General features: G+C 49.4%; 1 protein-coding gene across 8 annotated transcripts in view; it reads right to left on the minus strand.

Moving 5' to 3' along the window:
* Positions 1-15,902, minus strand: part of JAKMIP1 (janus kinase and microtubule interacting protein 1) — a 148,261-nt gene that overhangs the window by 75,757 nt on the left and 56,602 nt on the right. Inside the window, exon 2 of one of the 8 annotated variants that reach the window (XM_067036405.1) lies at positions 7,258-7,425. The exons of the other annotated variants lie outside the window; for them this stretch is intronic. The gene's annotated coding sequence lies outside the window, so the exon portion shown is untranslated. The remainder of the gene's footprint in view (positions 1-7,257; positions 7,426-15,902) is intronic. 8 annotated transcript variants of the gene reach the window in all.

Here is a 15,902-nt window from a genome sequence, read left to right on the forward strand (position 1 = left end):
GTTTCTAGTTCAGGTTATACAGTTTGCACCCAACAAACATCTGAGGGTCCCTCTAGTGACAGGGAGGGGTGGCTTCTGTTAATGTTCTACATACACCACACAAACGCACACACACCACAATGCACACATCACACAGAAGCACACACACAACGCACACACCACACATATACACCACAGAGAAGCGAGTACACATACGCACTGCTAAGGACTGAATGTCTCTCTCCAAAACTCGTATGTCGAAATTCTAAGGTCCGATGTGATGATATTAGGAGGTGTGCCTTTGGGAAAAAGTTAGATCGTGAGGGTGGAGTCCTCGTGAATGGGATTAGTGCCTTTATAGTCTCTGCCTTGTGAGGACTCAGCAAGAACGCAGCTGTCTACAAGCCAGGAAGAGGGCTCTCATAAGAACCTGAGCATCCTGGCACCGTGATCTTGGACTTCTAGCCTCTACAACTGTGAGAAATAAATGCCTGTTGTTTAAGCCATGCAGTCTATGGAATTCAGTTATGGCAGCCCAAGCTGATGAAGACACATACACACCACACCACAGGCATCAAACACCACACACTCACACCCCACACACAGATGCACACCAAACACCGCAAACTCACCACACACACAGCTTCCAAACACAACGCACATCCCGTACACACCACACGCACTAGTTCGGCATTTCCAACGAGGATGGGGAAACCCCGAATGTCCAAGGAAAGCATTTCTGAGGTGCGCAGACCTGCCTCCCCAGCCTCCAGGTCGGAATTCCCGAAAAGGGGTCCTGAGCATCTTGTGAAGGATCCTTGGAGCCTCCAATGACTCGGGAAGGCCTGGGTGCTTCAGGATATCAACAAGAAAGGGAAGCACAGAATCAGCAGGCTCTGGGCAGGTGGGCTCACAGCAGGCCCACAGGCTGACGGGACCATCTTTCCCATCGTTCCACGGAGGGAACTGGGCTCAGAGGGCTTCCGAGCTGCCCAAGTCACTGCAGGCGAGCCCCATCTGAGTCTGGTTTACCAGCTGCCCGCCATGGCCCACCTCACTGCGGCCAAACCGCAGAGTGACCCCAGGGGCAGGCAGCGCAAAGCTTGTTCTCCCCATTAAGGGTTGAGGACATTGAGGCTCACACACACACACACACACACACACACACACTAAAAAGCCACACATCTGGGTTTGCTGAAAAGCTGGTTATTCTGGAAGGAAGGGGGTAAGCAGAGGAGAGAGGGGGTGTGGGCTGTGCCCTGGGGGTGGCAGGGCAGAGACTGCGGGCCCTGGCAGGGGAAGCTCAGCGGCCAGCCTCACACTCCCACTGGTCAGGTCACCAGCATGACCCCACCGGCACACTGGTAAGGGCCAACTGGGACAATGGCCATGACAGTCCTTGGAAGGCCATGAAGTGGCCCAGAAACAGGGCTCTTCACTGTGTGATGAAAAAATAACGCAAACAAAGACAAGGTCAGTGGGCAGGGACCCTGGGACCCAGAGGCCCCACAGGTCACCTCCTCCTGGCCATTCCCCTGCAGGAGCCGCCACACATGGCCTTCCAGCCTCTCCTGAAAGTCCTTCCAGGGACAGGAAGACGCCACCACAATGGGAATGTCTGCTCTCCAGGGCATCCCTACTTTAGAAAGCACTTCCTATTTCAAGCCCAAAACACGCAGACACACAAATAAAAAGGGCCTCCTTAGGACTTCTGCTGTTTAGTGCTTTCCAGCACCTGGAAGCTGCCCCAAACAGGCCCACTGCCCTGCCACACAGAAGGCCCTTTAGAGACTGAAGAGGCCCATCACACCCCCCCACCTTCCTCTCCTCCAGGGGACGAGGCATAAGAAGAGCGAGACACATGCCCCTCATCAGGTACCACGGTCAGCCTTTTACAGGACAAACCCATCTAAGCCTCCCAATGACTATGACGCAGGTGCCATTGTCACCCCCATCTTGTGGATAGAGGAATCGAGGCCCAAAACAGTAAGTAAGTTGCCTGCGGTCATGCAGTTAGAAAAGAGGCAGGCAGACATGGATGCAAATCCCAGGCAGTCACTCTGGTCTGCGGTCTGTGATCTGAGTTCCCTGGGCCTCGGTCTTCCCATCTGTGAAGTGGAGCTGTCACTGTTGAGAAGGTCCTAGACAGTAGGTACTCAGCAAGGGACATCTCTCCACGGGGACAGGGCCGACCAGCACCGGTTTCCTGTGGGTGTGTTTTTCCAAACGTGTGGACATAGCACTCTACACCCTGGAGCCAGGCACTGCAGCTGGTGTGGTGGATGGAGCTCAGAGGGACAGAGAAAGAGGAGGGGGTGAAGGGAAGCCTGGGGCCTGAGAGTTTGTCCCCACAGTGGGGAACCCGGCTGGTGGCAAACTTGCTTCCTCAAGTGGAGAGAAAAGAATGGACTCATCTACTGGACAAACCCCAGCTCAGGGGGACATACAGGCATGGGCCACTCCTCCCACCATTGACTTTGCTGCCTGCCCCTCTCGGGCAACACCCAAACCCCCGGTGTCACCTGTCAGATTCCCTCTAGCATCCTTCCCTTTCCCCGCACCTGCCACCTGCAGCCTGGCGGACTACCAAGCAGTCTCCCTGGCCCCCCTACTCCAGTCACCCACCTACAGCCACCAAGAGGAAGCCTCCTGAAGCAGAAGTCAGCCCACATCGCACCCCTGCCTAGAAAATAATCAAAACAACAGTAATAATCAAACAACATGTCAACCTGCTATGGTCCCCCTCTGCCTCAGGGGAAAGTCCGCACATCACCGAGGATGCCTTGCGAGGCCCCTGCCATCTCGCCCCATTGCCGCGTCTCCTTGTCTGCTTCTCCTGCCGGATTCTCAGCTACTCTGAAACCATCTTACTCACTTGACTCTCCAGTATCAAGCAAAGTGCCTGCCCAGAGCAGGTGCTTGGTGACATCAGGACCCCTCCCGGACGTCTGCTGATCTGTAAAAGCATCACATACACTTCTTTCATACCCAGCCCACGGGTGTCTTTACAATTACAAAGTTCAGGCAGAAGGACACAAGAGATCCTTCAAGGGACGCAGGATTCCTGAGTCCTTGGTAAAAATAATCCCCCAACCATGAAGCCGAGCAGCACTACGTAAGAACTGACTTCTGTGTGGACAGAGATGCGAGTGCCCGGGATAGTGGGTCTGGCTCACTTGCAAGCTGGCCCCCTTGCTGTGCCAGATGGGTACCCCCCCCCCATAGTCAAATGTGGCGCTCAGCAAAATGACAAGATACGAGCATCAAAGACTTTGGCCTTGCCCTTGGGTAGCTGGTTGCAGAGAGGAGCTCAGCCGAATGAACACGTCATTCCCTCATTTGTTCAGCGCAAGCGCACCGCTCACTTCCTGTATGCAGGCACTGCGCTGGGCACTGGACCACGGTACCGAGGAGCCCCGCCCCACCCCGCCCCCACCTGGGGATGCTGACGGCCTCTCCAGCCCAATGCTCCCTCCTCTCAGACTCCTGCTCCCTTGCTCTTTTCAGTATCTCCATATGCAGCTGAGGAGGAGCCCTGTCCTTTGCACCTTAAAACTGCTGTAAGAAGGGTGTAGTGAGATTTCTCCAAGGACCACCACCCTTCAATCCCTGGAAAGGTATTAGGAGGTCAGAACACCCCCTCCTTTTGATGGCAGCATCACCTGCCATCGTCCCCTGCCATTGTCACCCCAGTCACAGAATCATCATTGTCACCTCTGAGGTCAAGACCATGTGAATGGCTGGAGCTGACATAAGTAACAGCTGGACACTGAGGACACCCCTTCAGCAGGAGCAGGAGAGCCCAGGGATCTTTGGACAGCCTCCATCACCTGGTCCTAGCATGTCCATCTTGATATGTCCCAAAGAAGTAAAGTACAGCCGAGTTCAGGGACAGGAGGCCTCTCTGAATTTTCAGACTCTGAAACACCAGGACTCATGGTCAAGGACCCACAGAGGCCACACCTGAACTCATGGATGCCAGCTCCCCTCCCCTGCCAAAAAAAACCAGAGAAACCCAAATAGGGCAATACTGTGCAGTTACCTGCCCTGTGGCCACTTTGGCAAAGTTCTGCCCAGTGAAAAGGAGGGGACCCCTACACAGGAGGAAGGAAGGGAGGAAAAATGGAAGAAAAAAAACAAGGGAGGGAGGGAAGGAAAAAGGGAAGGAAGGAGGGAGGGAGGGAGAGCACAGAAAGAATGGAATCAAAACTTCTAGTTTCTGGTCTGGTGTGTAAGGAACTTGAGAGTCATCACTCTCATTCATGCAAGACAAGAGCTGAACAAACTGAAAATCAGTAGCTTTTCTTATATCCGTCAGAGAACCGAGGTCATGAGGCAAACCACTGCAGACAGGCAGATACAGAGAACAACATACCACAGCAGAAACCCAGGAGTAGAAACCGGTTCAAATTCCTTTTACCAAATACTTCCTGGCCAGCTTTCAACAACAACAACAAGCTACAAGGTATACTAAAAGGCAAAAACAAACAAACAAACAGAAAACAACCAAACAGAAAAAGTTTGAAAAGACAGAACAAGTGTCAGAACCAGACTAAGATATAGCAGTGATATTGGAATTATAAGACTGAAACCTTGGGCACTAATGGAAAAAGTAGACAACATGCAAGAATAGATGGCTAATGTCAGCCGACAAGGAAATTCTAAGAAAGGACCAAAAAATGCTGGAGATCAAAAACACTGTAACAGAAATGAAGAATGCCTTTGATGGGCTCACTAGTAGACTGGACATGGCTGAAGAATCAGTGAGTTTGAAGATACATCAATACAAACTTTCCAAAGTGAACAGCAAATTTAAAAAAACAACTCTGAGGGCTTCCCTGGTGGCGCAGTGGTTGAGAATCCGCCTGCCGATGCAGGGGACACGGGTTCGTGCCCCGGTCCGGGAAGATCCCACATGCCACCGAGCGGCTGGGTCCGTGAGCCATGGCCGCTGAGCCTGCGCGTCCGGAGCCTGTGCTCCACAACGGGAGAGGCCACAACAGTGAGAGGCCCGCGTATCACAAAAAAAAAAAAAAAACAACTCTGAGATAAACAGAATATCCCAGAACTGTGGGATAATTACAAAAGCTGTAACATATGCATAATGAGAGGAGAAGAGAGAAGAAAGAGAAAGGAATGCAATAAATATTGGAAGCAATAATTGAATGCTTGAAGTCCCACTCCTGCCTGGACTTGAACCCAAACCTTTGAAAGCCCAGCCCACTGGTTCCTTCCCAAAGCACTGCCCAGTAGAACTGCTTGCTCTCACAGAAATTCTTACAAACGTTTTCAAATCATCACCTAACACCGTGATACAGACTGGTGTCCTGGGAATTAAGAAATAGTGGGAGGGGGAAAAATTACACAGTGAACGGACCATTCCTTCAATGCTTATGGAACTGCTCTGGTTTCCTGCAGGCATCTATGAATCCATATTTTGGTCTGTTTAAACCCAAATAACCGTGAGAATATTTAAGCACTTTTGGAAAGATCCTATTTCAGCACCCCAGTGATAATATCTCCCTCCAGGAGCAGGAATGAGGGAAGCACCAATTAGGGACCTATTAGAATGTGCTAAGTGTCTGCAGAGAGTCATCTCGCTAACGCTCTCGAGCGCCTGACAGGGAGGCTTATCTGGCATACTCTGCACATTAGACAACTGAGGCACAGAGAGGCTGAGCCACTGCCCATGCTCACACAGCCAGAAAGGGCCCCTGCCGTCCCCACCCCACCCCTACTCTTAGCCCTTTCTTGCTTGCTTTTCTTACTTTTGGTGAAACTTAGTACTGGTTAAGAGCCAAACTAAGGTAAAGAATCTAGATTTCTAAGAAATGGCTGGCCCAGGAAAAACCAAACAAATCAGGTCTGCTCCCCCTCCACTCTGGTCAGCTGACCAGAACCCACATAGCAGCAGGTCCTCTGCACCCAGAAAGCTCTGTTCTGTGAACAGCCTGCAGAAACCAAACAACAGCGACAAACCATGTAGCCACTCAGCATTTAAACAGTTTTGTATTGAAACTCCATAACAAGCTCATGGAATTCAGTTGACTACCCATTTTACAGCTGAGGAAACTGAGGCTCAAGCAGGTGAAATGGGAGCCTCGATCCCACCGGGCCTGACTCCGCAGCCTGCCCCCTCCGGCCTCCTCTGCTCCACTCTGTGGCCCTTCTCCTCTCCAAAGGGAGGGATAACTGCTTCTCCCCCCACCTCCCACCCAACTCCACACTTTCAGAGCAAGGGGCTGCTTGTCGCCTTGCCTGGTGGCACTCCCCATCTTATGCCCCAGAGCACAGCCCGTGCAGCCCCGCCTCTTCCACGCTCCTCCCCGTGGACAGACAGGTGCTTTGCATGTGTTCTCAGTGCCCGTCCCGCGGGTTCACCCATCTCTGCTGAGAGACAGCGTGTTGTCGCTGTTCTCCTACCAGGGCCCAGAGCAGCTTTAGGCTGCCCTTCCTGTGTCTTCGCTGGGATTCAGGAAATGCACAAGGCTCTGCGCTGTGGAGCCATCACTGCCACGCACCTGCTCCAGTTCCTGCAAAGTTGACTCACACTCCGGGAAACAGCACATGCTGCATGTCAAGTTCGAACCCTTCAAGTCCTTTGCTCCAGGACATCAGTGATTCATTCAAAGATTAGAGGCAGGAGCTCTTCAAAACTCTCTTTAGAGGTCTGGCCATACTCTCTCATACCCTGAGGAAATGACCCCACAGGGGGGCAAACCTGCCACCATCAACTGTGGAGGCTGGCAAGCTGAAATCTACACTTCTCAGCTCCATCGGGACTAGCGTTTCACATGGGACTCACACTCCATCCTTCGTTCAATTCATTCAATCATTCATAAACACAAGGTTTGACTCTAGGATAAATGGGCAACCAGGTGCTGGTGCCAGGCGCCCATCTGCTGGTGTGGGCCTGGAGGACATGGGATGCTCTGGTGCTCCTGGGGTCTGGCCACCTCTCTGCTTGCAGCTGTAGCCCTGGGACAGTGGCTTCCAAGCGCCCAGCTCCCCAGAGGGCAACTCTGGGGTGGTACCCTGAGGCCCAGCCCAAACCCCACTCCTCCACCTTCCAAGCATGCTGTCAGCACCTGCTTCCCTGTGCGACACCCCTCCGTTTAAAGGAACCCAAGATAGTGGCTTATGTTGTCTGCAACTGAACACAGATTAAAATGGGGATGCCCCAGAAACCGGAGTTGAAATGAAAGGGAGACACACAATGTTAAATCGCACAGCACAAAACCCAACACTTTGTTCATGCTCAGCGCAAACAGACCTTACCTCACCTACACTCCACTGATGGAATTTCTCATTCCAGAAGCTCAGAAATGGCAGTGGAGTGGAGGGTTCTCAAGGGCTGACTCTGGCATCAGACTGAGCTAGCTACCCCTCATTAGCTGTGTGTCTCTGGGCAGGTTACCTGTCCTCTGTGGCCTTCAGTTTCTTCACCTGGGAAAATGACAAAAGTAATAACACCTACCTCACAGGTTCGGGTTGCTGTGAGCACAGCATGAGTTGCATTAACTTGTTAAGTCGTAATTTAATTATTAATGAATGTTATTAATATTAATGAGTACATAGAATTAATTAATAAGTATTACATGTTCATTATGGAAAATGTGAACAAGACAGATAAAGATGAGATTAAAAATCACTTATTTCCCCACCCCTCTGGGAACAGAGGGGATAATTAATTATTAACTTTTAACCATCCCATTAGTTAATATTAATAATTAATACTCATTGACACACACCCGCACACACACACACACAACAGCAGAGGCCAGCCCTGCTCTCCTCTGAACTCCTCTAAAGCCTGGGCACCACTCTCCCTCCCCGACTTGAGGGTTTCGCATGGACTTCAAGATTTCATTTGTTAAAAGGATTCCACACCAGCTGAAAAACATCTGAAAGCCACAATGTCAGAAGAAACTTTCAATGATAGTGAAAAATGTTCTTGATATATGTTATAGGTTAAATTCCTCGCCCTCCTATAAAAATCTACATGTTGGAGTCTTAACCCCCAGTACCTCAGAATGTGACCTTATTTGGAGATAAGGTCTTTACCCAGGTAATCAGGTTAAAGTGAGGTCATCAGGATGGGCCCTAATCCAATATGACTGGTGTCCTTATAAAAAGGGGACATTTGGACACAGACATGCGCACAGGGAGAACACTGTGTGAAGATGAAGGCAGAAAGCAGAGGCATGCAGCCAGAAGCCAAGGAACCCTAAGAAGGGCCAGCGAACCCCCAGGGGCTGGGGGAGAGGCCTCAAACAGATCCTCCTTCACAGCCTTAGAAGGAACCAACTGTGCCTCCGACTGCCACCCTCCAGAACTGGGAGAGAATAAGTTTCTGTCGTTTCAGCCGCCCAGTCGGCGGTCCCTTCATCCAGCAGCCACAGGAAACTAATGCAGTATATTTACTACGTAATGGGAACGGCATATAAAATATTGTCCCAATTTTTGAAGGGAACCATTTCATCCACACACAGAGAGAAAGACTGGAGGGAGGAGAACAAACGTGGACCACGTTTTTTCAGCTGTACTGACCCTCCCATTGCAGGCACTTTTGTGCATATTTAGAATTATTCCCTTCCCAGGAGTGGGTTCAGTGGCCAAACTTCACAAACTTTCCAAGGGCCTCGTACCCGTTAAGACCCGCACAGGCAAGGCTAGCCGGCCCAATCCAGGAGTCCTATGTTTTCATAACGATAGTTTCTCAGATTCTGCTTTTTCTGAGACTACTGCTTCCTAATGACTTTTTTTTTTTTTTTTTGCACCTTCAGCCAGAGCACCGCACTGATTTGTCACACAACTAAAGTTCTAAGTAGACTGGGTGATACTCAAAAGCTGTATATTTTGATTTTGTTTCACATTAGTGGTATTTTTTTAAGCTATCATTATCAAAACATTACTATCCGCATTCCAATCTTGAATCTTAACATATATCTGGAGTCATTGCTCTCAGACTCAGGAGGCAGCTAGCATAGGGGTCAAATTCATGGCTTCTGGAGTCTGACTTAGGATTCCATGAGACAAAGATGACAAGCTCCTAGCACAGGGCCTGGCCGCAGTCAGCATGCAGTCCACAGGGGCTGAGATTATCATATGACTGAACCACCAGGAGACACACTCATCTAAACACTCCCAGTGCTGTCTGCAAGGTTTCTAAGAAGTGACAAATGATATCGTGGGGTTTTCAGTGACCTCGGAGATAATAACTCAACCTCACTGTCCACAGATGAGGAAACTAAGGATGGAAAAGTTAAATGACACAGTTGGAAATGACAGAGTTGGAATCCTGGTTCCCCTAGTCCAGCACTCTGTGTGTGTATGCACGCACACACGTGTGTACGGCCTCTTGTTTCCAACTATTCTATCTACATAAAGAGAAAAACTACCCCGATGCCTTCTAGGGGCTCTGGGAGACTCAGGTTCAGCACACACTCTGGTCCTGCCTGGCTGGGTGACTCTGGGCAAGTTTCTGGACCTCTCTGAGCCTTAGCGTCCCATTTGTAGAGACAATGACAGCTCTCACCTGTGAGGATTAGATGACTTAACACATGTAAAGCACTTTGCACAGCACCTGACACCTAGTAGAGTTTGCAGAAAACGTTAAACCTTTATTATCCCGTTTTTGTTTTCCTTTGGATATGTTCTGAAAGCTTTCTGAACAGACTTAGGGGCTTTGTGGCCTCCTGCCTGAGTTTTGATCTGGAAGAGCGGGAGACCTTTTGCCATCACCAAGGCTTAAGGCTCAGCTGCCACAGACTCATTCTGTGGCCCTCTCTGAACACGGGCTGATCAGAGTGACCAGGTCCCCTCTGAGGCCAGCATGTGCCCCCTCACACTCCAAAACGAAGACAAGAAGCAGGCCTGCTGCATCCACCCCAGGTCCCATTTAGTCTCTTATAGTTTCACCTACAGCCTCTGGATAATTGTGTTTTTTTTTTTTTTTTTTTAATTTTAACTTAGTTTGGATGCCTCCCCTAGAACAGCAGTTCTCAAAGTGTGGTCCTTGGACAAGTAGCATCAGCTTCAGTTGGAAGCTTGTTGGAAATTAAAAGCCTTTGGCCCCGGCTCAGACCTACCGAATCAGAAACTGGGGGGGGTGGGCCCACCCGTGTGAGTTCTAACAAGTCCTCCAGCTGATCCTAATGCACGCTGCCCTGGAGCACAGTTTTTTATTTAAATGGAGAAGAAAAAGAATAGTCTCACAGTGACTCTCTCTGGTCATCAGGGGACAACGGAAGGCCTGCGGGGCCTGCGGGGCCTGGGGCCAGGCTAGCCCACTCCCCTGCTACTTACGGGCTAATGGCTCTGGGTGAGCACTTTCCCTTCTCGCCAGTCTCCTCACCTGGAACAGGGGACCACAGAATCACCTCACAGCATCCATGAGATTAAAGGGGAGATGCTGACCCAGCCTCAGCACAAAGGCTGGTGTGGGTAGACGGGTTAGAAAGGAAGGAGCTTTGTCATGATGCTGCCAATGGTCTGATTTGGGGGAGAAAAAAAATCTACCATTCCTGCCTATGCATCCTTATATCAAAAGGGTGCAAATCTGATGCAAATTTATCCTTTAAAAGCCCTGGCCCTGTTAGCCATTCCTTTCCAATTCAGAAAACAGTAATGCCACAACAGAGACGAAAACTGTTATGTATTAAACAAACTTTACAGCTAGATACAAAGAAAGCCCAGGTCTAGATGGCTTCATGGGCGAATTCTACCCAACATTAAAGACGAATCAATGCTAAACTCTTCCAAAAAAGTAGAAGAGGAGTGAATACTTCCCAGTTCATTATATGAGGACAGCATTACCCTGATACCAAAACCAGGCAAAGACATTATAAGAAAACTACAAACTAATATCCTTTATGAATACAGATGCAAAAATCCTCAACAAAATACTAGAAAAACAAACAAGCAACATATAAGAAGAACTGTACACCATGACCAAGTGGGATTAATCCTAGGAATGCAAAGTTGGTTTGACATCGAAAATGAATTTGTTTAATATACTATATTAATAGAACAAAGTACAAAATCCTCAGGACCATCTCAGTGCAGAAAAGGCATGTTACAAAGTATATCACCCTACCATGGTTAAAAACACTCAACAAACCAGGAACAGAAGGGAACTTCCTCAACCAAATAAAAAGCACCTACCAAAAACCCACAGCTAAATCATATTCAATGGAAAAAGACTGAAAGCTTTCCCTCTAAGTTCAGGAACAAGTCAAGGATGTCTATTCTCATCACTTCCATTCAACATTATACTATAGATTTATCCAGGGCAATAAGGCCAGAAGAAAGAAATAAAAGGCATCCATATTGGAAAAGACGAGGTAAAACTACCCCTACTTGCAGGGGACATGAACTTTTGTATAGAAAACCCTAAGGAATCAACACACACACACCCCAAAAAACCCCCACAGAGCTATTAGAACTAATAAGCAAGTTCAGCAAGGTGGCAGGATACAAGATTAGTATACAACAATTGATTGCATTTCTATACACTAGGAATGAACAATGATAAAACACAATTAAGAAAACACCCAGCTACGGTCCAGAAGACACAGGTGTATTTGTGCATCTCACTGGACTGGCACGATTGCTAACAATGTGGGTTCTGCCTCCTTGCCTCCCTCTGACCAGAGGCCCTGTTCTCAGTCTGGACACAGTCTTCTTCTCAGCTCACAAGTCTCCTCCTCCAGAAGCTTCCATAATCTGCTTCAGGGTACCCACAACTCCCGTACTTCCTCCTGACAGGGTTACCCTGGCTATGCTGGGCTGGCATTGCCTACTGACTTGTTCCCACGCAATCATTCATCCAGTTGACAAAGGCTTATTGAGCCTCCACTCCGAAGAACACAGTTCTCAGCACTGGGACCACCCAACAGACAGAAGTCCTTGCCCTCCCAGAGCTGACCTCCTCTGAACATTCACTCCTTAGGTACCAGGACCTGGTCAGGTCAGCTTTGTGCTCCGGGATCTACCACAGTGCCTGCGGCTGAGTAGGTGCTCAGAGAATAGTGAGTCACAGAATGAAAATCAAGCAGGATTTCCATTGCAGAATGGCTTTCTGGAACTGTTGCGGGTTGGGTAACGGTACATGCTAACTGAACTCTGGCATATTCCAAGTTGAATGCCAGCTGGAGTGCAATGACATGATGGCTACGGTGCATCAATTTCAGACCAAGAGCGGGGCAGGTGCATTTCCTGATGAGATGCTCCACGCAGCTGATTGACTTACAGTCCCCAATGCTGGCTCACACCTAGCAGATTTTCTGGCCAGAGGACTGGTGACATTTTGCATTTGTTTCTTCCTAAGCAAATGAGGACTTCAAGCTTCAGCTTCTGGACTGCAGGAAATGCATATGAGCATGTAAGCGAATGGTTTTGCAAATGTACCAGGGTCCAAGTATCTCCCTTTCTCTGGCTGCCTGGGAAGTTTCAAAGCTTTGGAGCAGCACACGGCATCCACCCACCACGGGCAAGGGGCTCTGAGTCCCACGCCTGCCGCCAGTGGGCACAAGGCCAGTCTGCAGAGGCAAAGACCCAACTGAGCAGATTGCTTGTTGGGGCTTTTCTTTATAAGTCATACTCTTAATTATAAAAGTAAAATCATGCTAAGCAAAGAAAAAAATTGAGGGGTTCAGAAAAGAAAACAAAATTAATTTACAATCCCACACCCCACACCCAACACATGGCGTCATTGCAACTTTTCTTCCCAGAAGGAAAGACCCGGCAGTGAGCGGGCACTTGGTCCAGGCCCAGCTCTGTGAGACCATCCCAGTCGACCCTCAAGTCTAATGTTTGAAGAAGGACTCTCACACTTCATAGACACGAAAAGAGAGTTTCTGTGAAATCAAGTGACATGGCCCAAGGCCACCCAGGTAAGAAAATACTGAGTCCAGGATCTGAAACCAGATCTGACTGCAAATCACAGTCTGTGCCATATGTGCTCAAGATGGAAGGAAAGTTCATTTTATCTCTCCTCCAAAGATTAAAAAAATAGGGCAAAAAATTACCTAACTTAAAATTCAGTATTTTAAAATATCTTTATTGGACTATAATAGCTTTACAATGCTGTGTTAGTTTCTGCTGTACATCAATATTTATATCTGCTCACAAAGTCCAAACTGTACCAAGTTCTCATTCCACCTGCAGGGTCTTTTTCTCCTGACCAGGCTGTAAGCTCCAAGAGCGGGGCGGGCTGTACCTCTCGGCTCCCGAACAGCACAGAGCAGGCCTCCATTGGCCACCAGGCTGGAGAAGACAAGGCCAAACGTCTCTTACCCACACCAAAAAGACAGCCTCAGAGCCTCAGTGACAGCATCCGGCTGGCGGTCAGGATCTGCAGCGCAGCCTCGCTGACCTCTCCCATCCCACTGTCAACTCTCCATACAGAATCCCATCCTCCAGCCGGGCTGTTCTCCTCACCGCTGCCCCAGCCTCCGCCCCCCGCCCTGCACCTCTGCTCCTTCTGCCTCCCCTGCTTGCCCACAACACGGACCTGCCTTCCCAGGTCTCCACTTGCCTAAACTCCAAATTCTCCAAGGCCATTGTCACATTCATTCTTCCAACAAACATGCCACAAAGTTTGCTGGATGCCAAGCTCTGTGGGTGAAAGGTGAATGAGACAGGTAGTGTCCCCACCCTGCTCCTACAGCACAGAACATTCTAGAGAGAGAGAGGAGCAGCTCTCAAAAGCAGACTCATGCTATGTGCTCGGTGATCGTCATGATTCTCTGAAAGAGATGCTGTCACCCTCCCCACCCCACCCCCATTTCAGAGAAGGGGAAACCATGACCCAGAGAAATTAAGTGACCTACCCAAGATCACGGGCTGGGAAGTGGCACCCACCCATCAGGGTTCAATCTACCTAAACCTTGACTCTTGTGCCCTGAACTTCAAGGGCAGTGTCTGCAGCTCATCCACCTCTGCATCCCCAGGGCCCTGTCCTCAGCCTGACACAGTAGGGACACGGCCCCGCTTGCTGAACTGAGTGGTTTTCGCGTCCAGGAATAGACACATGCTTCCACTCTTGGCTTCTGGGCAGTGTTCCCCGTAACGGCCTCTCCATCGTGATGAATAGCCCGCCAGCATCTGCATCAGCGTCTGCCTGGCTTCCTCCCTGAAACCTGACAGACTCCATCTGGGCCCCCCAAAATGGCCCTGATGCTGCTGAGAGGGAGAAAACTCTTTGAAAAGCACCTTTGAAAATGCAAAATCCCCTTCCTAGACCATGACGGTTAAAGAACGGGTACGATTCGTCTACACCCCTGTCTGGGGTTCCTCCGTTTTAGCAGGACAGTCATGTCTCCAGACAGAAGACACCCACTTCTACACCTGAAGCAGGTGGTCCCCTAGCGAGCTCAGGGGACACACAACTGGAAAATGGGATTATTAACTAACCTTACCTAACTCACAATGTTGTTGTGAGAAGTAAATGAGATAATATAAGTAAAAGCTTAACGTAGTGCTGGGCACCTGATATACGCTCACTAAACATTAGCTGATGTTCCTGTGTTGGCTCCGTAGTAACTACAGTCCTCGCCGCTCTTCCTGATACACTGTAAGCCCCTCAAGGGAGGAAGGAAGAGGGGAGGGAGGAAGGGAAGGAGGAAGAAAGAAAAAGGCCGATGAATCTACCTGGAATAAAACTGCATAACCGACAGACAATGCCCTAAATGGGAGCAAAAAAGCCAAATTTCTTCGAATTCTGGCCATGACACCCCACAGCGGCTTTGATGAACTGTCCTAACTTACTCAAGCCTGACTTTCATCTTCTTTGGCAGAGGCTGCATTACCTGAGCCTGGAGCCTCTGCTCCCAGCGCCCCACCCCCCGACCCCCACCAACCTGCTGAGGAATCTTGCAGCTTCTCTGCGTGCTGTGAACATAAAGGTAAGACCAGGCATCGGAGGAGCTAGGTCAGCCCTCAAAACACAGGCAGTCAACAAGAAAGAACTGTAACATCTGATACCTAGAAGTGTTTACACAATGCTTTAACCCCTAAGTTAACCTAAACTCTCCTTCTTTGATCCTGAAACTTCTAAACCCTCACTCTTGCCACGGGGATGTCTTCAGAATATTCTCCCAGGAGTGGGTATTCCTTAGCAACTCTAATAACCCACACCACCGACCTGCTAATCTGAGGATCATCTGTTTTGCTGTAACAAGCCACAACCAGGCACGTCCACCACTCCCACCTTCCTTGACAACTCAGCAGGCAAAGCCAGCCACAAGGCCTCAAAATCAAGTCCCACCCAGACCTTCGTGCACCTGGCCCGAACACCTGTTGCACGTCACCAGCACTCAGGTTCCCCTGCCACGGCCGCCTCAGCTCCAGACCTCGCCGCTCCCCCCGGCCTCCTGTTAACACAGGCCTTGGTCGCAGGGTGGATCTGAGGTGCATCTTGAGCTGAGCGCCGCCAGCCCTGGGTTTTGGTCCCCATTCTTCCCTCAGTGCACTGTGTGACCTCGGGCCACGTCTCGCCTCTCTCTGGACCTCAGTTTCATCCTTTGAAAAATGCACATTTGGGCTGGACAGTGTTTCAGTCATCCGGTTGCAGCTGCTGTAATTTCTGCATAAAATACATATAACAAGTACTACTTTTTAAAAATCAACTTTAAGTGGAAGCTCAAGGGGTTTTGGCAATTGAGATAGAAAACATTTTGGGGAACCCCCAAAAGTTCCCTCACACCCCTTTGCAACTTACCTTTATTTGCTTAATATTTTTCTTTAAAATGACTGACTTTGTAAAAACATACACTGCTTCAGCTTTATTCTAAGCAATGATATCCACAAAATGACAGGCTTAATGGGCTAGGTATACTTTCTCTAATACACGTGAAAATAATTCCTATTAAAATAAAATGTCCAAGTGCCACCCCAAATCTTCTCACATACCTACAAAG

The sequence above is a fragment of the Kogia breviceps genome, chromosome 6 (assembly GCF_026419965.1).
Source record: "Kogia breviceps isolate mKogBre1 chromosome 6, mKogBre1 haplotype 1, whole genome shotgun sequence".
Classification (NCBI taxonomy): Eukaryota; Metazoa; Chordata; class Mammalia; order Artiodactyla; family Physeteridae; genus Kogia; species Kogia breviceps.